General features: G+C 41.5%; 1 protein-coding gene across 1 annotated transcript in view; it reads left to right on the top strand.

Annotated features, from left to right (window-relative positions):
- Window positions 1–1,984: 1,984 nt before the first annotated feature.
- THSD7B (thrombospondin type 1 domain containing 7B) overlaps window positions 1,985–26,422 on the top strand; it is a 297,680-nt gene continuing 273,242 nt past the window's right edge. The window contains exon 1 of the mRNA XM_005519602.2: window positions 1,985–2,202. The gene's annotated coding sequence lies outside the window, so the exon portion shown is untranslated. The remainder of the gene's footprint in view (window positions 2,203–26,422) is intronic.

Genomic DNA, 26,422 nt, shown 5'->3' with positions numbered 1-26,422 from the left:
GTGCTTTTATTTTCCTGTTGCTGCTTTTTGGTCTCATCCTTCAGCCTTCCTATTCAAATTGAGAAAAGCAGGTTTACTTAACGTATTTCCTGCATATTCACTCTGTATTCATTTCCTACACGTCTTTTAGGTATATCCATGAGTATTTTGACGGAAGAGAAAGTCCTAAGGAAGAGAATGAAAGCTAAAGTGTGTGATGAAGGGTGCTGGCACTCTGCTGCCTGGAGGACTCTCTCTTGCCCTCTTGTATTGCCTCTTTTTTTCATCAGTGCTACTCTTGGGGCTGCAGGCAGGAGTTCAGGCTCCCGTATCCAGATGCTGGATTAGCTGCATTAATGCAAACTCTGCATTGGCAAATTAAGAATTGCAGCACTGCAGTTCCCCATATGCTTCAACTCCAACCATGAGGGGCAGAATGTGGCTATTCTTAGCAGACAACACCACAAGGGCTGTGGGGAGGCAAAGAGAGTGTAACTGCCTGTAGTCCAGAGCCAGTCAGGAAAAAGGAAGTGTCACTTGCCCCTGACATTTCAAGAGGTGTCTTCCATTCTGTATCAAGCAAAAATGAGACCTTTAAAATTTTTTCAATGGAATAAAGAGAGCAGTGAAGCTGGGGCTGGTGCAGCCCTGGTGAGTGCCCTCTGACACTCACTCTTGGGGGTAGGGCTCTCTGACCTGGGAAAGATCTAAGAAAAAAATCTTAAAACCAATCCTCTTTAACTTTGAAAAATATAAATTTTGTCACAAAACTTAGTTTGGAACATTCCTGATCAACTGTGTGTAATCTCTGGTGAACTCTCCCTCCCCAGCAAATGTCCAGGATTTTAGAATTCATGAGAGCAAAGGGAGAGGCTCAACCTGGAGCCAAGAAGGTTGTGTTTCAGTCTCTGATCAGGATTTCACATCTATGATATGTATCAGCACATCTGTCTGCCTTCATTTCTACTCTTCTGTCTCCCATCTTTGTAAGGTAGAACTCTCTGAAAGTAGGAACTCTGATTTTTTACACAGCACCTAGCACAACAAAGGTCTGGTTTCATTTTGAGTTTGTAAATGATGTGAACAATCCTTGCATGAAGACTTAATATTTCTGTAAACAAAAAAATAAACTGAGGATCATAGATGATGCAACTGTGTCCATGAAAATACTGTACATGTTGTTCTAGTTAAATGGAAAATGTCCAAGTGAACCTGGGCATTTTCAAAACCTGAATAGGTTATCCCTTGGGTTCTTAAACACACAAGGGATGTTCTGTTCTTTAGCAGAAATAAGAACTGTGTGAAAAGCAATGTGAAAAGAAATAGATACTGTTGTGATTTTATTGTGCACACAGTCACCTCTTACTGTCTCAGTTGGATGTATGCATTAAATTTTCCTGAATAATGCCTAAACTTAATGACTGTGTCTCAAAGAAAATAAACAATTACTGAATAACGCCTATTTGAATTTTTAAATAGTGCAGATAAAGTAAACTTCATGTATTTAAAAAGTGATGGATTCGGTATCTTCTCTGCAATCAATAAACATTCCCTCCTTAATCGAGGACTTCTGTCAGTTTGGTGAGCTCTTGCACTAATTACTTCCCTCAAAAATATGGCTTAGATGAATTTGAAACTAAATGGGACCAATGTTCCTTGGGCAAAGACAGTGATTCTGTGTTCAGTTCTGGGCCCCTCATTTCAGGAAGGGCACTGAGGGGTTGGAGCGTGTCTAGAAACGGAGCTGGGAAAGGCTCAACTGCACAAGTCTGAGGAGCAACTGAGGGAGCTGGGAGGGCTCAGCCTGGACAAAAGGAGGCTCCGATGGGGCCTTCTAAGTCTTTACAACTCCCACCTGGTGCAGCCAGGCGTGGGTTGGGCTCTGCTCGCAGGTAACAAGTGGCAAGACGAGAGAACATGGTTTTAAGCTGTGCCAGAGGAGCTTTAGGTTGGATATTTGGAGGAATTTTTTCACAGAATGGGTGATTAAACATTGGGAAGGAGAGGTGCGGTGTCACCATCCCCGGAGCTGCGAGAGGAAAGCCTGGATGTGGCACTCAGCGCCAAGGTCTGGTTAACAAGGTGGTGATCGAGCATCGGTTGGACTCTATGATCTCAGAGGGCTTTTCCAACCCAACCGGCTCAGCAATTCCGTGATTACCTGGAGTTCTTATGGAAGCAGTGCAAGCACCCTCAGCACTGTGTGGCGAGCAGCACGAGAAGGTTGGTGACGACGCGGTGTTGGGAATTCGTTGTGGGGCAAGCATACAACTAAAACTCAGTTTTGACTAGTTATGTTGCGCTAGCGCATTTATACTAGCACCCGTGAAAGCCCCCGGTGTCCGTGCTCCGGGAGCAACTCCCCTCGTCCCCTCAGCCCCCTCAGGCCCGTCCCGGCGCCGCCCGGCAGAGGGCGCCGCGCGCGCCGCTCCCGCGCGGGGCTGGGCGGGGGCAGGGCCGCGCCTCCTCCATCTTCGCTCCGCCCGCGGCCCCTCCGCGCCGCGGGGCCGAGCGGGGACTGCGCGCCCGTCCCGCCCCGCTCGCCCGCGGCGCCGGCTCCGCAGTCCTCTCGCCGCAGCGCTCCGCGCCGGGCTCCATGCCGCGCTCCGGGATGCGAGGAGGTGCGGCCGCCCCGCTGCCGGGGGAGAGGGTGGGTCCGGGGGCTCGGCTCGCGGGCGGGGGTGCGGGTGCGTGGATGGATGGACGGTGCCGCCGGGTCGCGCCGCGCCGCGCGGGAGAAGTTGCCGCGGTTTTGGGACCGCTCCGGCCGGGATCTCCCGTCTCGCTGCTGGCGGCATCCCCCGCATCTCCCAGCGCCGGTCCGGCTCCTGCCCCCGCGGGAGGAGCGGGGCAGGGCGCCGAGCACCGGCACCCCCGGGAGACAGGTGAAGTTCGGATGGGGACGGGCAGCGCCAGCCGCGGCCACCGCGGGCTCGGTGCGGGCACCGCCGCCAACTCCGCTCCGCCGAGCAGCGCTGAAAGTAGCGCAGCTGCCGCGGGCAGGGCGATCGCGGCTGGGTCTGGGCTCTCTGTCGCGCAGGTTCGCTTCTAAACCCCTACTTATTCACCTGCCCACCCACCCCCAGTCACGGCATCGCGATGTGTTTGGGTTGTCTTTTTTTCCCTCCGTCGATTCTTCGGTCGGTGTTTTTAAACAAGGCACGCTCCTTCATTAAGCATTCATTACTTTGAACGTTCATTCTTAATTTGTGCTCGTCCTTGTATTTATTTTATGTATTATTCGTTCAAGGTCAAGCCGCACAGAGTTTGGACTTTATTTATGTGAAGATATGATGAGGACTCTGTAATGCTGTTCCTTTCCTCCTCCTCCTCTCCCTCCCACTCCTGTGCCTGCCTGAGCATTTCTGTAAAGGCTTTTGAAAGAATAGATGAGGGTCATAAAAAGTACTTGCGGACCACTGCCTCCAGTTCTTTTGTATAATTGAAATATATTGGTTAATTCCTCTAATGCAAACAGAAAATCAACTTAAAGAATTGATTGCCTGAAGATGTGATTTTTGGAAGTAGTGGTACAGGGGATGTCTGTTGCGTGTGCAGGTGAGTGGCATAATCTACCTGTTAGAACTGGGTACCACTGAAAGTACCTGTGAGAGGATGTGATGGCAGGGAGCTGCTGTTGTTTGTGCCTCGTGTCACACAGGTGTCTTGCAGGGCTGCTCAACTTGTGTTGTGAAATCTTCAAACTTTAAGGAAAATGACTGAGAAAAGTAGTGATCCTGTTAGCTTCTGAAAAGACTCCAGTGGAATTTAGGTAATTCCTAAATTAGGTGAATAGGTGAAAGAGATGGTGTAAAAGTGAGGTTCTGGAGTCCAGGGGTGCATCCCGAAGAAGTCAGGTGGGGCTGTGTCGGGGTGTGCACAGAGCCATGCGTGGGCTTTGCTGGTTCTTGGCAGGTTCATGGGGCTGAGACCAGCTCAGAATGCACAACATTGTGTCTTTGCGGGGGCAGGCTCGAGGTGAAGTGCTGAATTTCCCTAAGGATGGAAGCAGGAGGATTCTGTGCTGGCCGGTACCTTACATAGTGAAGAGCCGGTTTTAGAGCATTGTGGAAGTTGCTGCTTTTACTGCTGCGAGCATCAGCAAGAAGAGCATGATCCTGCTGTAAGTTGTGACGGTTTTGCTGCTTGTTTTGGTGGGACTGGATAAAGTTTTCACTGTTAATTATTATAAAAGTTATCGAGACACTGTTCTCAGCAGTCTTTTCTGCAACACGAGGGGAGAGCAGGAGATTGTACACTCTGCTTTTTTATCTTGGTTCTGTGAGGGGAAGCTGCGTCTAGTCATCTTCGTACATGAAAACAGAGGATTTTTTTCAGATCACAGCATTGAAAAGCGTTTTCTGAAGAATCAGAAGTAAACATCACTCGTTAGTAAACTTTCTCTTCTGCTTTGTCTCAATGGTGTTTCAAAGATCCCATTTCACTCTAGTAATGGAAGACCAAAAGAGCAGTTAAGCTCCATCTGTATGCATTAGGGTAGGTGGCTGATTTGTACCCTGGGGCCATATTATCTGCTATTTCATTACTTCTGGATCAGTAATGATATTCAGGAAAACTGTATTTGTAGTGACTGCTTTCTAGGGATGTCTGTTCACTAGAAAGCCTCACTGATAAGATCGCACGCCGCGTGTTTGCTGACGTGCTGCTCTGGTGGAGGTGCTGGGGCTGCTGCCTTCAGCTGCCTTTCATGGCAGAACAGAACTTCTGGGGTTTGTGAGTGTGAAATGGAGATTCCCATGGGTCTCATTGCTCTGTAATATAATGGGGGTTTTTTTACCTAACCAGTATTTGGTGTCTTACATGCCCTCAGGTGAGCTGAGCTCTTGTGCCTGTTTAAACACTTTCTCCTTTAGTGTTTGGGCACAGTAGCAACTACCCCAGTGGCAGGGAGCAGAGGAGAGCACATGAAGAGCCTGAGCAGGAGAAACATGCCAGATGCTGCTGCAGGTACCTTGCTGCAAGCTCAGTGCTGAATAATAGCACAAAGGTAGCAATGGAAGAGTGGTTTTGGGCGGTGGGGAACCCATGTGGTGGTCGTACTTTGGAAGCTTTTGATTCCCTGCTGGTGAGTGAGCCAGGGGGGTTGTGGTGAAGATGTGATGTGATGTGAATGGTTTCATCCAGGTGTCCAAGGCAACTAAGCTTGTCTGGCTTTGCAGGCTGTAAGCAAAGAGTGGCATAAGAAAATACCGAACAATGAATTACCCTGAGTTGACAGTGCTTCACAAGTGTCTGTTTTGCTTCCCTGTCCTGCACTGCTGCTGGCACCCTCATACCTTAACTGAGGTGGATTGTGAAAGCTGAGCAACAGGGATGCTGTTGCAGATTAAAGAGGTGATGGCAATGCCCCCAGGCTGTTGTTCAGGGAGGTAAATTCTTTATTCTCCATTAGAAGTGTATGCTGTGCTTTAGTGGGTTGTGCTCAGTGCTGTGGATGGGCTGGATGGGGTAAAGCAGAGACCTGTCTGCTTGAGCTGCCTGACACAGAGCCGGTTTCAGGAACTTCTCGAGGCATTTTGTAGGTGTGGGAAACTGTCCCAATGGACTCTCAAAGAGTGTTCAAAAAGTATGTGTCTGGGTTGTCAGTTTTCAGGAAACTTTATTGCATTTTGGGAGGTTGTTCCAGTATGGTGAGACAAAAACGTTGTTTTCACAAGACAGAGCTGCTCTGTGGTTTGTTAAGGTAATAGAAAATGAAAATTTGTCTGGTTCTGGCAGCAGTTCACAGGCTCCGGTGCTACCGGCTATGGCTGAGGATCGGGAGTCCTGCTGGGGCTGCCTAGGGCTGAGAGAGCTTGTGTGGTTTTTCTCTAAACCAGGGAACCTGAGAAGCTGTGGATGATGGGCTGTCATGCCTTGTTATAACTGAGTTTTATGATACAATGACATCAGACTTCGTGGCCAAACTCTGTGTAGTTGTGGTATGTTTCTCTGGGTGTTGAGTCCTTCCACACCGTTGAGTTTTTGCCTACACATCACTTCAGTTCTTTACCTGAACTTTGAAAGTACTGATTTTTTTTTACTGAGATTGCATTCCAGCTTTTCTGTTATTTGCTCCAGTATTATATAATATAAAGCAAGTGTGAAGGTGTGGTGTGAAATGGGGGTGTGATTGTCAGGTGAGCTCAAGGTGGAGCTGAGGGATGCTGAACTCTGCCAGGCTCCTTCTGGAACCTGGGCATCTCATCTCATCCAAAGCTGCTTCTGGGGTGGTGAAGTGGATGCTGTGGGAGGAGAAACAGATAAAGCACCACAGGCAAAATAAGTACTGTTTATCTGAAAAAAAAAAAAAAGTCCAGGAGTTTGTGCCAGAGGATGAGAGCTGTGTGGGTCGTTTAGAACCAGAAACTCTGCAGGGAAGGCAGGTTTCTCTGCTCGCTCCCCGAAGCTGCAGAGGCCCGGCCTCTGAGTCACTGGTGACCTGTCCTACCTTACTTCTGTGTCTAAGCACAAGTGCCCACTGTCTGCAGTCTGCTTTGGAACATGAGAGCAAAAAATTACTGTGCTTTGGATGGGCAAGCTTATCAAGAACATGCTGGTAATGCTCTTTCTGCTTTGAATGCTTCCTTATTGAGTCATCTTCAGGCATTCTTTTGTACTTCTGCTGTATTTAGTTAAAACACTTGAGTATTAAGGACACGCTGCATCATTTTTGTTGGGAATGCTTTTAGTTGTGCTTCCTTTCTATTATGATTTATATTTGTTAAGCTTTTGTTCTGATTGAAACAAAATCTTCTAATTTTTTTTGGAAAAGCATCTTAGTTTTCCTTTTCAGTCCCGTCTAGCTGATGCTCCTATTTGTGTCTGAAAATAAGGTAACTACTTTAAAAGGGAGTTGTTTTTTTTTTTTTTCCTACACCACCTGCACTCACAGAACAGGCAGCTGTTTTGAGAAAGTGCATGGAATGGGTAAGGAGAGAGGTTCAAGGGGCACCAAGAAAGCAAACAAAAAGCTGTGTTAGTGATGTAGGGCTAGAATGTGTGTGTGATGTGTGGTGTCTGTGCATGTCCCAGGCAGGTGGGGAAGAAATCACACACAAGATAAACTGCTGTCTGATCCCTGTGGTGGCTCCAGTGTCCCCTGGTTGTGCAGACTCCCTGTTGATAAAGGCAGAATGTGCAAACCCATTTACAGTGCAATGAGGTATCTCATTGTGACCTGAAAATGAAAAGGGTTTTACAAGTGAAATGATCATTTAAAGGTACTTAAAAACTACGAGAAAGTAGAGAAATAGTCTTGCTTAAACAGAAAACGTTTGCGCAGGAAAGGGATATTGTCGTAGTGAATAATGGGTATTTTTGGGGGGTTGGAGGTAGGATAACTTAATGTGGCAAAACTTTTGATCCCAGCCTTGTTAGGAGCAAGGGGGATTCCTTAGGTGTCTTGAGGTTGCCAGGAATGGACAGAAAGACACTATATGCCATTTGGCTCTGTCAGACTGGCATAGCCTTCCAAATGAAAGATAAATGAAACAATCTCTTCACTCGTTAGGTATAATTGTGGCTGTTTCTGATCCATCTCCCACAATAACTTGTAATTCACACTGGCATTGTTTCAGCACATGGTGACAGCAGTGTGGAATTCTGTCTGCTGTGTGTTCAACAGGGATTTGTGGAGAGCATAAGTCACCACAGCACACTGTGGAAATATAAGTGCACGTGTATATGTATATATGTATATATGTATTTATATGTATATAAATGTAATTTTTTGTATGTGTATAACAGGACAGTAGTAATGAGTCTTTAGGCAGAGGTTTTTATCTTTGCCTAAGTACCTATTTTAACTGAATTGCTGGGTTTTCACTGCAAAATTGATGTCAGCAGATAGCAGAGAGCCTGAGGGCACTGCAGCGTGGGGGAAATGACTCCTGGGCATTAACATATGCCTTCTGAGACACTTCTGAGAACTGTGGGCTGCAAATATTTATGATTCTGTAATTGACTGCAGGTATCTGTAGTAAACACGATGTACACCTTTGGTGAAGGAGGAAGCAGCAGTCTCTGTGATTGCCATTTTCTCCAGCAATGGTGCAGTTTATGGAGCATCAATTTTTAGTGTGTGGTATTTATTCAGGAAGGAAAACTTAGGTGGTGGGAGGCTTGCAAGTCACGGCAAACTTTATTTTACAAAGTCATTCTAACAGAAACACGTAATAGGATTTCTTCTGTTTTTTTTTTTTTTTTTAATGTGTGTGTCTTGTTTTGTTATTTAAAAATTTATCTGTGTTCTGTCTTGTGAAATGTTTTGAAACATAAAAATACCTGTCCTGTGTAGGAATATATATTGAATTAAATTACTGTTAATAAAGCAGAGAATACACCCACAGCACCAACTGTAATGGCTGGAAGAGAAACCTGAGGATGTGGCACAACAACAGTGAGGACAATCCTGCCGATAATGAATGGGATTAAAACTCATGTTTATGAGCGAGGGAGGCTCTCCACTGGGATGGAGCCTGTTTTCTGGCTGACTTTTTGTCTCTAGTGGGTTGAAACAGAGCTCTCTTCCAGAGCCTTTCCAAAGCTCAGCACACATGATTTGTATTCTCCTGGAAAGTAATTTGTCAGGACATGAACAGCAATACGCTCAGTGTTTGCTGCAATTGCAAAGACAAGTCCAGGTAAAGACTTATTTCTTGGAGTAAAGTAATTTTTAAACTTTCCATCATAAAAGAAGTCATAAATACCTCTGCCTGGCCTACATTTTTTTCCATCTTGAGTACTTTGGTGGCAAATTCAGGTGTGCAGGAAGTGAAGCAGCCCAGAGGTTCCAGCTGGGGAGGACACAAGGTTGGTCCCTGGAGAGGACATAGCTCATGAGAGGTCACTGTCTCAGAAGTCAGATGTTTTAGGAGCTTGGGAAGTTTGTCTAGACGTTGCAATGTATTTTTAAGTAAAGCTTTGATGCAAAATGGAAATTGAAACAAAATAAGCAAAAGGTTAAATTTCCCTGAAATGAAGCCTGTATTCTTCTGTAATAAAACTTGGCTGACTAAATGAAAGATGTAGTGTTGATTTCTAGTAGAGGCAAAACCAAAATAAATATTCAGTTCTAGTTCAGTTCTTTTTTCTTTTGGGAAGGGAGGTGTGGGGTGTGTGGCACTTCTTTTTTTTTTTCCCTATTTTTATTTTTTTAGTTAACAGAAAAGCCAAATCATGTCCAGCTCTCTGAGCACAGAGGATTTCTGTCTTCCTGTTGCTTCTTATGGGGCAGAGCTGGGAGTGATTCTTCTTCAGTATCTGGTGTAAATTAGGTTTTATGCCCAGGCTGGATGGGGCTCCTGATCAAGTGGAAGGGCTCCCTTCCCATGTCAGGGGTTTGGAGTGAGATCATCTTAAGGACCCTTCCAACCCAAACCATTCCATGTTTCTATGATTGCCTTGAAAGTTGGTATTGGGACCCAGGGAAAAGGATGTGTGAGTGAGAACCAAGAGAAGATCACAACTTGGAATGGAGCTGTCATGGGATGGGAAGGAGTTTTGATGAGTGCCGTTGGAAACAGGAGAGGCAAGCAAGTGATGTTCAGGAATGGATTTGGACTGTAAATGTGTTCAGAAAGCAAATGGCTTGAAGCCTTTGATTGGCAGGGAGGGAATAAAAGACATGAAAAAGAGACATGATGCAACTTCGATTTTAGTTAACTAGAGCAAAAAAAGGATGTTTTGTGCCACTTTGACTGTGAAGGAAATAGGAGCCAGAAAGGAGAGGTAAACTTTAACAAGCAACAGGATGGAGACAGACATGATGGAAGCTTGTCAGGATTTTTTTTTTTCCCCCTTAAAATCTGTAAAACCCTACTTCCATCCTTCAGAAAGCCTCTATATATTTAGGAACATCAATGGTAATATATCATGTCAAATTTGTTTGTTGTATCTGCTTATATCATGTCTAATTTTGGCAGGAATTATAACACTAATTACATTTACTGTCAAGTTGATTGCCCCTTCCCTGTGCAGCTCTAGCTGAGCCTGTCTTGCTTTCTGTTTTAATAGGTATAACTTTTTCTCCCTGGCTGTTTGGAAGTCTTGACTCTGGAATACCCTTCCTCTGGGTCTGAAGAAATACCAGCTTGTCAGTCTTCCAGATGAGCTCTAAGGACTTTCTTATCAGGGAAGGTTTAAAGCAGAAAGGTATTGATGGACTAGAATTATCAGATTTCATTTTTTAAAAAAAAAATATTTGACAGAGGAATTGGGATGGACAGTATATATATATATATATATTTGCCTTTGAGATATGTATATGAGGTGTTTACCACCTTGTAAAAGACCACATATGTTAACACATATGTTTCTCTTTGAAAAGAAAATGCAAGATGCTTTGTGGGGCAGTTCTGATCATGATATGCTGTCTTGGTTTCTCAGGGCATCAAATCAGCCTCCGTGTTTAACAGCTTAAAATACAGATTAGATGAGGATAGTAAATAGTAGATGCATTATTTTGGTTCTGACATGTTCTTATGATATTTCTGAAAGAAGCAGCAGGGCCACTGAGTAAGAAGCTGTGGGGAAAAAATGTGAGGCAGGAAGGTTGAGTGGGGAGTGATGTTAGCAGGAATAAAGAAAATGGAACTTGGCACTGTGGCTTCACTGCAAATAATCATAGCAATAGGCATCCTTCTGCAGAGGATGATGAGGAGGAATGCAGTATGGGATGCAGAACTCCTGTGAAAGGATTTTCAAAGTGTTTTGCCAAAATACCTGTGGAAGGCAGAACCTCAGCTGCAGTAGTTTGGAAGGGCGGAGTTTGGGAAGCATCTGATCCTGCAGAGGAGCACATTTGGAAGTGAAAAATTTGGAAATTACTTTTCCAAAATGGACTCCAGTTGAGGTTAGGATTAATGCCTGTCTGCCTTTAGGAAGATACAAATAGTTACTATTTTCTGCTAAACTTGAAAAGAAAAATCTACTGGGACTTAGAGTTAAAGGTCAGAAACTCTGAATAGCAGCATTAATTGCTCCCTTTAAAGGATAAAAAGGATCAGAATCTTTCAGGGCTTGCCTAAGGAGGAGAGCAATATTAATGTCAGTAAAGGATGATACAGCAAGTCTCAAAAAGGAGAGGGTGGGCAGGTTTCTTCGCTTGTTACTCCAAAATAAGACGAACATGGAATTAACTTGCGTGTAACCTCTGAAGTATTGCAGTGTTTCTTCAGTTGTGTGTTGTGTTTAATACTTTCTATTCCATTGAGCAGGATCAAGGTGCAAGAAATATTACTGGCAGGATTGGTTGTTGACAGGATTGCCTTGGCCCATCCAGTTGCAGAGAACTTCTTTCCTTATCTTTTAAAACTTTTAACTCTTTGCTAAGATTGTTGTCACAGCCTTTCAGCAAATGATGCCACCCTTGATTTCCCACCTTTGTAATCTTCATGTTTGAACCGTTGTCTTTGCAAGTTGTGCTCCATTCTCTTAGGTGGTGTTTTTGTGTTACTGACTAATTAAAAAAGATGTAATGCATCAGAAGAAATGAATTTTCTTATGCATACTCCTACTGTTGCTGACCTCTTATCCTTTGTTCAGGGCATGCTGGAAAAATGTAAATATTGAGGGAATCAGTGATATATGACAGAACTTGCTGTTGGAATGGATTATGCCTTTTTAACCTGGCGATAATTTTTAAGGAGCCTGGGTTTCCACAGCTGCCTGTAAGATTTTGTATAATGATAATGAAGCTATTTCTGCTTTCTTTCTCTCACTCGTATATTCAGAAGATTACTTACATGCTTTTTCATGCAAGGAAGGGTTTTGGAAATCAGAACTTCTCAGTGTTGAAGAAAAAAATAAAATGCTTTGTTGTATCTAGAGTTAGATTTATAAAGGAGTCCTTGTTGTAAAAGCACTTGATGCTAAAAATGTTGGGTTTTCCTTACTCGTTTTCTTTGCATCCCTTACTGCATCTTTTAGGAAAAACTCTCTTGTCTCTAGGGAATGAGGAGAGTTGAGGGGGAAATTATCTTAATTTACAAACAAGAATACTTTTTAAATATTTACATTTGTTGAACTTCCTAGCCACGGGTGGCAGATTTCTTTTTCTTCTCTTGATTTCATATATGCTTCTTGATGATCTGTTGAAAAGGATTTAGATGTGGCTTTTTCAGTTAAAAATAAGAAAAAGTACTTGCCTGACTATTTTTTGTTTAACTTCTAGGGGCTTGCCTTCACTAGGATAGATTTTAGATTTTGTAAGCAAATCCTGTTGGACTATGTAATGATGTGTTTGGATTAAGTTTCCTCCCTATCGCACATTCTACAGGAAAATGTATTTTCTGTTAGTCTGGTAGATGGTTGTATAGGATAGATTTTGATTGCTTCTGAAACAGCAGAAGTCTCCTAGGCAATTCTATTAAATTCCAGGTAGTTCAGGGACGGGGAGGGAAAGAAGTTCACCTCCTCCCCTTACCCTGCCAGACTGGCTCTCCTAAGGCTGGGCTCAGGTGAAATGGGTGTGAAGCTGATGGGTTTAGCTAAGAAACTTCTGATCCTGGCCATCTGGGATGGAGTGGGGTAAAGAAAACATATGATCACTTACAGAAGATGGTTAAAAAGTCGTGTCCAATACTTCCAGCTCTTTCAGTGAACTCTTAGGAGTACTTAATTGTTCTTGATTTTTGTGTTTTTCTCTATAGTTTTATGAGTTCTCTAAGGATGGTGTGAGCTTGCCTGTTGGATCAAATAACAACGAAGAAGGGAAATACTTAAGCTTAAACTCAACTTTAAATACTTGAAGTATTTAATTATAGTAAGCATATTAAAAAAGTTCACTTGATATTTGGCAGAGCCAAGACTTACGTGCTTAGAATGGACAGTGAAGACCTTGTCAGGCAGGTGTTCAAGATCTGGTGTTCTCCCTGTAGACCAAAATTTTGTACTAACAATGTCTCCAATTATGCATTGTTGAAAATACTTGCATTTTCCATGGATTCAGATCCCTGAAAACAAATGGTTGCAGGTTGAATTATTGGCAGCCTGGCAGGGTATTTAAGCTTGCACTGTAGATTACTATTATATTTGTTTACTATCTGGGGATGCTGCTTGCAGAGCTAAAATCCCTCTGAGCTGATCATTATCAAGCTTTTAAAAGGAGTAGCAAAAGAGGAGTGTCAAATTCTGTCTGACATCTGAATAAAGGTTTTTTAAAGTGAATTTATCTAAAACTTAAAAAAATAATGCAGTAACTAATGTCTGACCTTTCAATTAAAAGTTCACTAGTTTTTTTTTAGGAGTTAGTTTTATCAAGATACTTTTGCAGCGTAATGCTCTTGGTGGCAGAGCTTTTTGTATTCTCCTCGACGGATAAATGATTAATGATCTCAACACTGCCTTCTGGATCACCTTGTAAGAGGTCTCCTTCATCAATCTGGCAAGGGGATTGTATGGCAGTTTGCACCCTAATTACAGTCCCCAGCTGGGGATGTGCTGCTTAACAGATTACTTGTAGCAGAAGTGGAGTCAGTGCAGATATGGATGGCTATGGAGTTGTTTGATGCCTGGGTTCTAAAATTAGATTTCCTTCTAGAAAAAAGCATCCCCTTCATATAAGCAGTGCAGCAGATAAAAGTGTTTAGCTGGAATTAACTCTGTAACTTAAAGGTTTAATAATAACAGCACTTCTGTGTTTCCCTGTTTTCATTGTTTCCCTTCCTTTCTGTTGTGGTCTTATAGACCAGGGCGGTATTGCAAGCCAGAAATTTTATTACCAGTGGAAACATTAAGGTATTCCACAGGGCAAAACAAAAGTGATTCAAAAGGTGGTTTTACAGATAATAAGTTTTAGCATTGAGCAGCTTACCCAGAAGGCAACAGATTATTTCTAGTGGTCTGTCGTTATTGTTGGCCTTTTTTTCTGGCTCATTTGTGGTGTAATGCTGCTGCTCAATTAAGATGTATTTTGGTGAAAACCATGAATGACAACGTCTACCAAGCATATTGCTAAGCATATACATCCGTGCCTATTGCTCAGGCTGACAACTCTGAGTGTGTTGCTGAGAAACAGCTCATTTAAGGACTAAGGCACGGAGGAAAACTTGCACAGGATCCAGCCAAACACTAAAGCAAAGTGCCCATTTGGTATTCAACAATGGGAAGATATTAGGCTTGGGAAGGCTGTAATTGCCAAGTAATTTCCCCGGTATGTATCAATGTTTTAGTAGTCAATATTGCCAAAAACAGATAACATTGTGAATATCTTGACAATCAGGGGGGAAAAAAACCAAACAACTTTTTTTTAATTATAAGAATTTATTTTCATGATCTCAGGATCATCTGAGCTCTGGTAACTTCCCACTGAGTGACATGTATTGGAAGGACAAAGGCAGTGGAGAGGGTACCAGTAGACTAAGGGTGAAGGAGGAATATTGACTATTTGTGCTTATATCCTGAAGAATACTAGAATTGAAAATTGCAGAGATTAATATTTGTGTAGAAATGATCAACAGTGCAGTGGCTGCTGTGAAGGTGTGGATGTGTATGTTTGACTTCATCTAACTTGAAAGAGGAAAAAAAAGTCTTTGCTAATCAGTGAAAAAGTAGTTGACTATAACTGACCTGTGTTTTAGTGCTGTGGCGTGGCAGTGAGTCTGGACAGTCTTCTTCTTGTCTGGGAGCTTGATTTTTTGGAGTATGGGAAGGAGCTGATAGGTGTGTGTGAAGCAGGAATTTATCTTGTCCTAGGTTTAGAAGAAAATCTCTGAAGTTTTTACTCCTAGAGATGGTCAGATAGTGATTGGTTATGGTGTATTTACTCTTTCTAGTTTTCCTTCCCCATGAGAAGTTGAAGAATTGACTGTAGAGTTGCTATATTATCTGGAAATCACTTGCACTTTATGGTGAAAACACTTCCAAGAGATGGTTCTGAAGGCTCTGGTTTCTTTGACCCAGGTTTGCTTTAAGATGAAACTCGGGGCTTTCCCTGTTCTGCTTCCCTCTTGCTCCTTTGGCTCCCACCAAAAGTGAACAGTCGTTGAAGTGCTTCATCCTCTCAGCTGAAAACTAAAGGCTGTCTCTTCAGCTTCTTTTATTGTCTTGTTAAAAAGCAGATGCAGTGTTTCCTCCCTATCAGTCTTTTAGATGGGGGCGCAGCACAGTTTGGTGTTCTGGTGAGCTTCATCACTCTTCTGTTTGCAGAAGCAATTGGAAGCAAATGATCCAGGGCATCGTTATTACTCATATTTTGGTTTTTTTCCAGTTCTGCAGCTTCAGCTCCTTATTTGAACTGTGTTGACACGTCATGAAGCACCACATTTCCGTCTGTAGTCGTGCATATTAATAGTGAAGTGCTGCACAGCCTCTCCCTGATCTTGGTTTTCCATGGTGACTCTTGGGTTTTGTTCCAGGACAAATACATTGTAGGTACTCAAGAGGAAAACATTTTCTCCTAAATTATTTTAGCAAATGGAAACCCTTTTTTACTCTGGCTGAAGACTTTGTCTTGGCTGTAAGCCTGAGAGATTTAAACATTTGCAGTTCCTTTTATTGTTCAAACCTGTGCAGTGTATTTTAAGTGAGCGAACAGTCTGTCAAATTACTAGAAATCATTACTTTGCCAGAGAGTTATCGTATGGATGTGAAAACAGGTGTTTGTCAGATTTTTACCTTCTGGACTGAATATTTTTGATGTTTGGGAACTTTTATCTGCAGTCAGCCATTGTGCTTTGTAGAAGAGAAGGCTTAATTCAGATTATCTGAGCAATCAGGGAGCAGAGATGCGGTTCTGTGATTCATAATTGAAATTTAGCCTTTAGATTAACTTCATTAGTATGCTGTTGAACAAGGACAGGGTGTTAATAAATGAAAAAATTCTTCTGGGTTTAAGCACCAAGAGCCACAATAGGTCTTTGCAGTTCATGATGAATTTTTTATTTTTGCTGTGACAGCATTATTTTTGATTTGACCATGCTCTTTTTGTCTTTATTTCTCAAAATTATACAGAAAGAAATAGAGAAAAGTTTTATCTGATGTGAGATTAAACCCAAAATTCTTCTAGTTAAGCCACGTTTATAAACCCCTCTGAGATCAAGAAAAGAAACATTAAAAAATAGACTTCAGTTTCCTTTCTAACTGATGACTTAGAGTAATGAGCGAAACCTGACTTATGGTCTTCAAAGATGTGAAACTTTCTGAGGAAGCAGAGACTACAGAATCTCCAGTCATTATCTTACAAATGTTTATAAAATGTTTATCCTACTGGGATGACAAATACTAATTTCTGATTACTCTTTAAATTCTTGGTCTTGAATTTAATGAAAGGACTTATCCAACCTAAAGGTTTCTGTGTATATCCCACAGTAGTCCCCGGGCCATCAGCATAGGCGGAGCTACTCAGACTTCTCCAAGTAGAATTTTCTTGCATGAAATGAAGGTCAATGTAGTTGAGTTTTGAATGACTATGCCGTAATGGAGGAAGTTCTAATCGGTTTTACTCGTAAGACATTTTTTGCATTTTTATGCTATGTTTTATATGCTTTGCATGGTTTTATGGAAGATTTTGATAGATTCTCATTCATTAGTCATAGAGCAGTACTAAGAAAGTAAGTTCACAAAAAAAATGCCAGTTACCAGAAAGGAAAAGAAGATATTAGGGATTTTTGGTTCCTTCCCATCTTCACAGTTGCTCTTGATCTCCCTAAAACCTGTAGCAGAATATTTTGAGTTGTCTGTACATACGCTTTTCAGCACAGAGTCGTGCACTTGATGTAATCCTCTGTGCTTTGAGGTGCCGAGGCATCTGCTTCGGCAGGGAAGGATTATGGACATAGCTTTTCTTCCTGTATTCGGCCTTGAGGGAAACACAGATTGCTGAACAACAGAACAGATTGGTGTCTAGTGCTTGAAAGGCTGGGAGCTGAGTTTGAACTGCTGCATGGAGTCTGTGTGGGCCTGCAGGGGTTTGGGAAGCTTTGGGAATTACTGCAGCTGAGAGTCTGGGGTAGGGACAGTTTGGAAAAGAGAAGTGAAGAGAAAAGCAGAAAGTCTGTTATAATGAGTGGTGTGTAGGGTCCTTCAGTATCTGGGAAAAGCACAGGTTCTGATCTGACTTGAATGGACTATGTTGCATTTTTCCATAGGATTTAGCATGGGGGAGCAGATGCTTAAAAAACGCTGGAAAGTTGTGACTGAGAAAACATAGCTTGTATGAGGCAGTTTAAGATACATGGAGCCTAATAATTTCCATTGTTTATTCCTGTGGAAGATGAGTCCTAACCAGCAAACACATCTCAAAATGTCTTAATTCTCACTAAAAGCTGTTGTTAGGAAATCTTGACTTCAGATACACTGCTAGACTGCTGTGGGGGAAAATTGCTCTATCAGTGGTTTCTATGTTACTGCAACCACTCTGTAGGAAAAGTGAAATACTTTCCCTCCAGAAGGATTCAGATCCAAAAATGTAAACTAAAAATATTTTTGAGCGTGCGTCCTTTTCTTTTTTCTTTTTTTTTGTTGAATATTTGCTATGCCTTTGAGCAGTGCCCAGAGTATAATGTACTATGTTCAGTTTTAAGTAGGGAAGCCTAATCTGTAAGAGCTTCCATTTTTCTAAGAGAAAATGATGCAGAGGGAAAGAAGAGAGAGAGAAAAGAGAGTAAATTAGAGAACTATGGGCTTCAGGAAGCATTTAGGTATAGTCCAATAGTACAAAGTTTGAATGATGAACTACCTGCTTGAAGACCAAAAGATAAACTCGATCTCCCCATAATCTTTAACATTACACTTGATAGATGCCGTGAGAACAAGCAGTTTGTGAAGATTCTTGAATAAGGGATGATGATGGCTTTGATTCACTTAATGAAGTGGGGTTTCCTGTAGAAAAATAGTGTGAGAAAAATGCATGAAATGTCTAAAGTGATTGGGAAAAAAAATGTTTTCATTTCAGAGCACCACTGTTGATGTTTCATTTTGACAAGATGCTGTAAATAAATTCCCTGGAGATGTTCAAGAGTCAAATATGCTTTCCAGTATTTTGTTTTCTATAATTGAGAGCATTTCTGTTTACCAACATTTTTTTGTTCATCTTGATTCTTAATTTGGGAGGAATCCCCTAACCTTGGCAGCACCTGCAGCGGGAGTATGTTTAGCCTTTGCACACTCTGGAAAACCTGGGTCTGAGCAAGGGCACCCACTGCCAGGTCTTGGCTGCCCTCACCCAATAGATTTTCCATGCTGAAAGAGAAATAGGCGAACTAGAGATCATGCTTAGTTCAAATGGTAAAATGCGAACAGTCATTTATCTACAAGATCTGAAATAGTAAAATCCTGGATGGAGAAATGAGAGAAAATATTCACTTTCTTGTTTATTTGCAAAGGTTAAACTGGGAAGGTTTTGTCATTGTGGTGTGTTGGAGCCTCTCGATGTGATGGGGATCAAGTGTTCCTGTTGCATTCTTGGTGCTTCCCATAGTGTTAACTGGAGAATATTCATGAGTATGCTGGTGTTTATGGCCAGTCTGATGAAAAATGCAGACAAATTTAACCTTTTAACTATAATTGAGTTTATTTTTCTTACTCAGGGGTTAGCGTGACCAGTCAACTAAATATAGATGATGCTTTTTCTTTTTATTTATGCAGGTGAGAAGGCTCGAGGAAATGGCCTTAACCTGAGACAGGGGAAATTCAGATTAAGAACAGTTTTTCCCTGTTTGTGTGGTCAGGCGTTGGAGGAGGCTGCCCAGGGACATGGGTGGAGTCACCATCCGTGGAGGTGTTCAAGTGGAGCTGGATGATGAGGTTTTGTGGTTTAGGGGTACAGCAGCAGTGCTGGGCTGATGGTTGGACTGCATGGTCTTAAAGGGCTCTTCCAACCTTGGCAATTCTGGGATCCTTTGCAAAACCACATGTGCATCATTTCCTATATTTAAGTGATTACTTAATTGCTCCTCACCTCAAAGAAGGATCAAATCCTTCTACATCTCTTTGGAGACTTGACTGTCTCTGTATATGGGGTTTCCTCTAGTGAATCTTGTACCTTGCTGTGTAGAAACTGTGATTCCAGATACAAACACTTAAAATACTCATTGCTAATTACTGGTCCTTGATTGGGACCATGTCACAATGACAGATACCTGATGTGGTGTGACTGACCCAGTCCATAAAACCTCTAAGAAACTGTAACACATGGATATCCTTGTTCTAATGAAAAATTATGGTAATAAAGTTTAGTTTCTGTAAGAGAAATATAGATGAAACATAACCACAAGTGGAGACCTTTCAGTGAACTGACAGCTTTTCTGCTCTGTCTTTGTTCTGTGTGCCACTTTTTCCACTCATCAGTTCTTTTCATGGACACATCCAAAAGATGAAACACAAAATGAGAAAGTCATTGCGAGGTTTCTTGTTGATATAAATGGGATTACAAAAGCTAGAGGTCCTGTCCATAGCTTTAAATAAATTTCCCCTGGTATAGAAGCACTGTCTGGAAATAGACTATCAACATGCCTTGAAAGTATTTAAACAAAAATGAAAAAGCAAGAGTAGAGTCTGCTTCCAGCTTTTAGTACCATTATTTTGGTATTCCAGATTTTCATAGAATCCTTTTCTTAAGCAATTCACAGAATCACGGCCTGAGTTTTTAAAATATCTGCTCGTTTGTGGAAGGTATCTTGGTAGGCTGTTTCTATTGAAACAGAGCTTAATCTCTGGCTTCACTGATCCTCTCTTTTAGTCAGAGCTGTCACTTACTTCAGGTCAGTTCAGGCACACTATAAATCAGGACCTTCTCACTAGTCAATCAGTGATTGATTTAGTTTTGCAGCACTCAAAGGCAGTCGTTTCTGGTTTAAAACTGAGTTAATGTGGCCTAACATTGATGTAGGGTTGAGCACATCGCTGGGAGCTTGTGGGTTCTGGAGCCCACATTGCTTTGTTACTGATTTGCAGTGTGGGCATAGGCAAATAATGTTATGATTTAATGTAGAAATACTTGCTGTGCTTCAGTTTTTGTCTTTTTGCCCCTGTCCATGTTAACTTGAGTTCTTTAAGGCCCTGGAGTTGGCGTGTTCAGAGTTAGATGGCTTCCCTAGTACCTGGAAGTACTTAGAGATGGAAAACCATTCACCCTGGTGTGTGCCTCAGATGCAGACATTTGTGCTAATGGAGCTATAAAAAACAAAAAGCTGTGTTTGCAAAGGCCTTTAACACTTTTTGAGAATAATTGAAAGTAAGACTAAATGGAATTTTTATTTTCTTTTGAAAGTCTTCATCCCATTCATTGCCCTGTCTACATCACAGCCCAAATATTGGAAACCCTCAAATCCTTTGCAGTACTGAATAGTGGATAACAAGCACATCATGATGGGACTGAACTCTTAATAATATTAAAAGTACTTGGGAGGGACAAAATTCTGTGATGTTCAGTTTTGATTTCTGTTGCTCATACTGGATAAAGAGTTCCTGTCACATCTTGGTATTCCTGTGGAGGGAAGAGCTGTGTGTATATACTTGTGCCTCTCTGAGTTTCAAAGTTATCTCATGTGTGTGTTCTGCAACCTTTCCATAATCTCAGAATGGGAAAGCACTGCTGGTGTGAAGATGCTAAACATTTCAGTTTATTAGTAAAAATAGAAAAATCCCTTGAAAAACATCCACTTCATACTTCTGTAATTGTTTCAAAATTTAATATGCTTTATAAGTAATAACAAATGAAATCTGTTTTTTTCAGACAGATGAAACTACAAGGATAACTGACAGCAAATCAAAAGAAAGTAGGAAAAGACTTTCATCCTCCTATTTCCCCTCTTGCAGTCTGTGGGTCTTCCGCTGTGTCGTTCTCCTACTTTGAAATTGCCCCAGTTAGGCTGGTCTAAAGTTATTGTTGCTATGAGAGAAATGTTTTTTACATTACAAAGGTGTTTCATTTGACTAGCCTTGGAAACTGGGTATTTTTTCAGTGGTAGTTCCATTTCCAAAAATACAGCCCATGTCTCAGTGAGGGCAAGTAAGGAAGTTTAAGACATACATTTTCTGCCAGCACGTGGTATTTTTTTTTGTTTTTCAGGATGACTCTAAAATTCTCTTGAAATAACGATGAGGAAATCCTCCTGGTTTTCTGGTTAGGAAAAAAACATGAACTATTCTGTCTGATCTGTGGAATATACTTGGAACAATTCCAGAGCAGTGAGGGATGCTGTGGGTAGCGAACAGGATCCTGCAAGGCAGACTGCCCTCGGTGTTCAACAGAGCATCTCTAACTTATTTAGCTCTTTTATGTCTCAATATTCGGTATTTGCCGGGGAGTGATGGCTGCTGCTGTGTGCTGGGATTGCTGCTGGTGTCACAAGTGACTGGATTGATGAATTGGTGCTCCCTGGAGGAGCTCTGCTCCCTGTGCCAAGCTGACATGGCACACACAGCCACCTCCTCAGCTCTCCTGCAACAGCACGAGCAGACACTGGGGCAAAGCTGCACATCAGTCCAGAAAAGGTTTTCTGCACATCCTTAGCTTCTTTAAATATATGTCTGTATTTATGCCAGAATTTCTGAGTAATTATTCTGTTAAAACATGAATATTTGAAGTAACTAAAACAAGTGAGGTGTGATAACTTTAAATACAACTGCATTTGAATAATCTGTTTAATAGATACAAATTGTTACTGTGTTTAGTTTAATTTGTCATCATTTGCACTGCTTTACTTTTGTTTTGGACACACAAAAAATTAATGCCTAAATACTTCTACAGAGGCATAATGGCATCCATAAAGGAGCTGGTTGCCTGACTCAGGAATTTCTCTGCTCATGTTTCCACCTCACCTTTCCCCCTCCTGGTTCCTTCTTGCTGCTTTAGACTTTGACCATGACAATAGTCAAGTGGCAGCAGCTGTAGAGATGAGAATGAACTGAAGCCAGCCCTTGTAGAGCAGGGAGTTGATAATATATTTATAAGGATACTATATATAGGTACTTTGGTATCAATATATACTATTAAATAATGTATAAGGTATTTACAGGAAAGAAACTTCAGCTCTGCAGAAGCAATTGCACGTACAATTACATGGCAACAAGCATCACATGCTGTGTTGTAGGTAAAGGTAATGTTGGGCTGTTTAAAAACAAGTGGAAAATTGCTCTAAAAGTCCAGAATGGACTAAATGCCATTGCAGATCTTGAAACAGGTTATAAAATTGTTCAGAGAAATCTTTTGAGGTAGTAAACAGAATTTAAAAGCCCCACATGACTTTGAACTTGAGAATTGGAGCATCTTCTGTGAGAGATTTGTCAGTATGGGAGAGCAGTGTTTTAGTGAGCTGCCCCTAGAATAGATCCCGTGGGGAGCTCAGGATTATTGCAAACCTCTCCACCAAGTGTTGGGAATATTTGTTCGGCCTCGCCTTCTCTAATGGATGAAGTAAATGGTTGTTTGATAGGACTTTGGAGATTAAATAATGGTTTTTGATTATATGGAAGAAAATGAGAGCTACTCAGCAGTGTGGAAGATTGGTCTTCAACTCCAGTAGGGCAGGTGGCAGAAATCCCTGTGTAAATGTTAACACTTAATAAAATCAAAGCTTTTCTTTCTGTAATTTCACCGTGTTAACAGGAGAAAGGGGTATAAGAGGTTAATAATTTATACTGTAAACAATTTGTTGGCTTATAAGGCAATTTCTGTTTCAAGGATTTAAGGCATGAGTGTGTTTTCTACTTTATACACATAATCAAAACCAAACGAAAACAAAAACACAAACAAGAAAACAGACTCCCCCAGCTTCCCCTAACAAATCCCAAACCAAAAAAAATCCCCTGAAAATAAGCAACCTAAAAGTCTGAAAGATGTCTGCTTTGACCTGGGAAATCTTGTCCCATGTCCCATCATCTCATATTTAAGCTCTTTGTTTTTGCAGACATTTTTTCAAGATTGTTCTTGTTTAGAATAATATAGTAAGTAGTAGGATGAAAGGAAAAACAGGATAGCAGAGCCAAGAGCAGCAGTTGAGCTTCAGGGAGGTGGGGCTCAGTACCAGCAGAGATCTCTTAGGTGACCGCTGTGCTGGAGGCAGTGCTGGACACGTGCAGGAGATGGGCACATCCCTCTCCTGGGGCTCTGGTGAGAAACTGTTGCTGCCCTGGTTTCTTCTGCCTACAAAGTGCTACTGCCACACCTGCTCTGTTTTTGGCTTCCCAAGGGTTCTGAGGAGGAGCCACCTCAAAGAGCTGCTGGCAAGGACCTAGTGCTCCCTTCAAGTGTTTCTTAATAAATTCCCTCATTATTCTGTCACGGCTCCATCCTGGTAACCTCCGACAGGGATTGTTCCCTCAAAACAACCTGACATTGAGTGAGGATAATACACTGCTCAGCCATGATGATCATAATGGATGCACTAATGTTATTTGACATGTATTTCATGTTAAAATTAATGTTGTCTTTGATGTTGTGAAGGTTGAATTCAGAGAAGATAATTGATTCTTGAGCTGAGACGATGTCTTCAAAGTTCTTGTCAGTTCCCGGTAGTTCAGGTTGCAGGTGTGTCCTGGCTGTCATTCCACCTGCAGACCATCTTGGCAGCCTGAGGGTGGAAGTACTACAAGTGGAGATGTCACATGAACACAGAGAAACAGTAAAAACTGAGTGGTTTGGGAGTGATTTTTGCCTTTATGCTAAAATCCCCAGGGTTTCTTAGAGTTGCAAAGTGTCTGTATCATCTTCTTTCATTTAGAACTATGTAAATGAAAATATGTGTGGGAAAAATAGATAACTGATTTGCAACCAGTGCTACATAATTTACTAATTACTTGTGTTTTCCAGTGTGTTGGATTATCATTTTAGAGTTAAAAGAAGTTGCCTTCAGAAGCTCTTTTGAATTTGATTTTATAGAAGTGAAGGTTCAGGTATTCACCCTTGGAAATACATTTCAGGGTGGTGAAGCAGCCCTGAAATGACTCCTTCATCCTCTTATTATGGGTGGAAATACCATTAATTGCTGGCTGCTTCTGTTAGTTGCATAATCAACATTATTGGAAGTTTTTTTGTCCAATAGCAAAGAATTCTGGCACTAACAGGTCCTATCTCTGTTGTTAAAGCTTTGTGTGGTGGAAACTACTATTTTTAATGTGGAATTGCCTCCTGTTGTTACAGCGCTGGGCACTGTCATCAAAATAATTAGGAATCTCGAAATAAATACTAGCCACGACATATAAAAAAGTTTATATGATGTTTTGGTTATTAAATAAGTATTTAAAGTCTTTTAAATGATACCTTTCACTATAAATATGCCATGATAGGTTCAGTTATTTAATATGTATTTGAAGTACTTTCAATGATGCCTTTCACTATAAACATACTGTGAGAAAATGACATCTTTAACATTTTGTTTCAAAGTTCTTCTATATTTTCCTGAATAGCCAAGTGTTTTTTCCTTGTTACTTGATTGAGATCAGCAAAAGTAGTATTTTAATCCTTTTTTGGATAAGACTGTAATGTGCAGCCGTCTGAAAAGATGTTAATTTATTGTAATATTGTTATCAACAGACTTCTAATAACTTTAAATACATCTTTGTCATATTAAATGTTCATGTGTAGGTAGAATGGGAAGGTTGTTTTCAAATTCAAGGAAAGTGCAAAAGAGTGCTATTTGTCTCTAATTAAATATTGAGGACTTTTGTATTAAATATTTAATTGGCCAACTGTACTGCAGTGGAGTGGTGGAGAAATGATAAAACCTTGCATTTGCACTTAAAGACTGGTTTTGGGCAGTCAAGTGACCTGTTGCTAAACGAATTGGAAGGAGGGAAGAGACTTAAATAAAAATACTTTTAGTGTGTTTCCCAGCACTGCTGATCCAGGAAAAGGGCCCTTGATCATCATGTGGCTACACCAGGTTCTTCTGAAACATTTTATATATAAGTGCACTGAGGACCTGTTTCTGATTTCTGTTTTCTGAAGGAGTCCTGGAAGTTTGGAGAGTGTGTAAGGCAGAGGAAAGCAGGAAATGTTCATTCTGTGTGATAAGTCTATATGAAAATTTGCATTAAACCCATGCAAATTGAAATGTTTCAGGTTGATAGAATCTTTGTCAGTTTTATAGGCAACTTAGAAGCATGCAGTTACCAGAAGAAGTGAAGATGTTCTTTAACAATGTGTAAATTAGTCTTTGTCTGTTGAGGAGAAAGTATAAAAGGAATGCATCAGACAAAACACTCAGGTCTGTTTTGAACACTCCATAGATTCAGTTCAGAACAGGTTAACTGCACAAAAGATGCCAAGGCAGAGCAAAAGATGCCAAGGCAGAGCTTTAGTCATGGAAATGTTGGACTACACCTGTGAAATTGTTGTGGGTCCGTAAGGCCTCAGGAAAATCAAAATGTATGTGTGGTGTGAGGCTGCTTCACGTTACCAGTTGGGCCAACACCCCGGAGCTTGGGGTTGTATTTGCAAGCTTAAGTTTGGCATCCCAGTAATCATAGAAGGTTTTGGGTTGGAAGGGACCTTGAAGACCTCCTGGGTCCAACCCCCCTGTTGTGGGCAGGGACTAAAGCTTTATTATGAACCTTAGCAGTTGTTTCTAAAGATGCTTTGAGGAATGTGTGTGTTGGGAACTCTGTATGTGTCATTCCAGACATCATGCGAGGTGATGCGATGGTTCTGCCCTGTTTGCTAACCCTTCCTCTTCCATCCTTTCTCCTGCCCCTCCATAAGTAACTCATAAGGTGAAAGAAACGCCAACTCCACATCTCAAGATGAATGATGTGACAACAGCTGACCTGGGCATACTTTGTCAAAAATTATTTTAGCCTGGAAACTGAGGGTTTAAACAATAATGAGAGATGTCCTGGAATGGCGTATCATTCTGAGAAATTTTGTATCTGAAATCTCTCTCTCTGCTGCTGTATCCAAGGGAGTTTCCCTCTTTGGCATATGACTTTGAGGTAAGACTTTTTGTGGGGTTTGGTTATGTTGTCTACAGTGTGTCAGATTTAGGTCACAGCTGGTGTCTCTGGGCTCAGGTTAATCATGAGGATCATGAGGCTTAAGGAATGGAAAGCATGTTCATCTTGGGCAAAAAAAGGTGAGATTTTTGTCCTTCTTCTGTAGCACATGGGGGCATGCATGTTCCTGGATCCTTTGGGTGTTTGACCCAAAAGGTGGTGATGCCCATGATGTGTTGTGTATTTCTATTCACTCTACTGCCCTAAGTTTTATTCTGGGCTTGGTTTGTTACGGAGTGTTTGAAGTTGCTGGTGGTGTTTGAGGAGACATGAAGAGATGCTTTATGGTTAACTGTAGGTTAAAGTTCCACCACACCTCTCTGTGGCTGTGGGACTGAGCTCAGTGATGCAGGCAGTTCTTCCTTTGTTATATTCCTTGAATATATTAGCTAGTTTTTTTCAAAAGTGGAGCTGTTGTTAATTACTGTTACAATAAATGTTGTGATTGAATTAATGAAACCTAAAAAGAATTCCAGAAATCATTGGAATGTCATAAAGCTACATCTGT

The sequence above is a fragment of the Pseudopodoces humilis genome, chromosome 8, assembly GCF_049639895.1.
Source record: "Pseudopodoces humilis isolate 2021_Gansu_Grassland_sample_001 chromosome 8, ASM4963989v1, whole genome shotgun sequence".
Taxonomy (NCBI): Eukaryota; Metazoa; Chordata; class Aves; order Passeriformes; family Paridae; genus Pseudopodoces; species Pseudopodoces humilis.
Note: the sequence above shows the minus strand (reverse complement) of the source record. Positions and strands in the feature narration are given on the sequence as shown.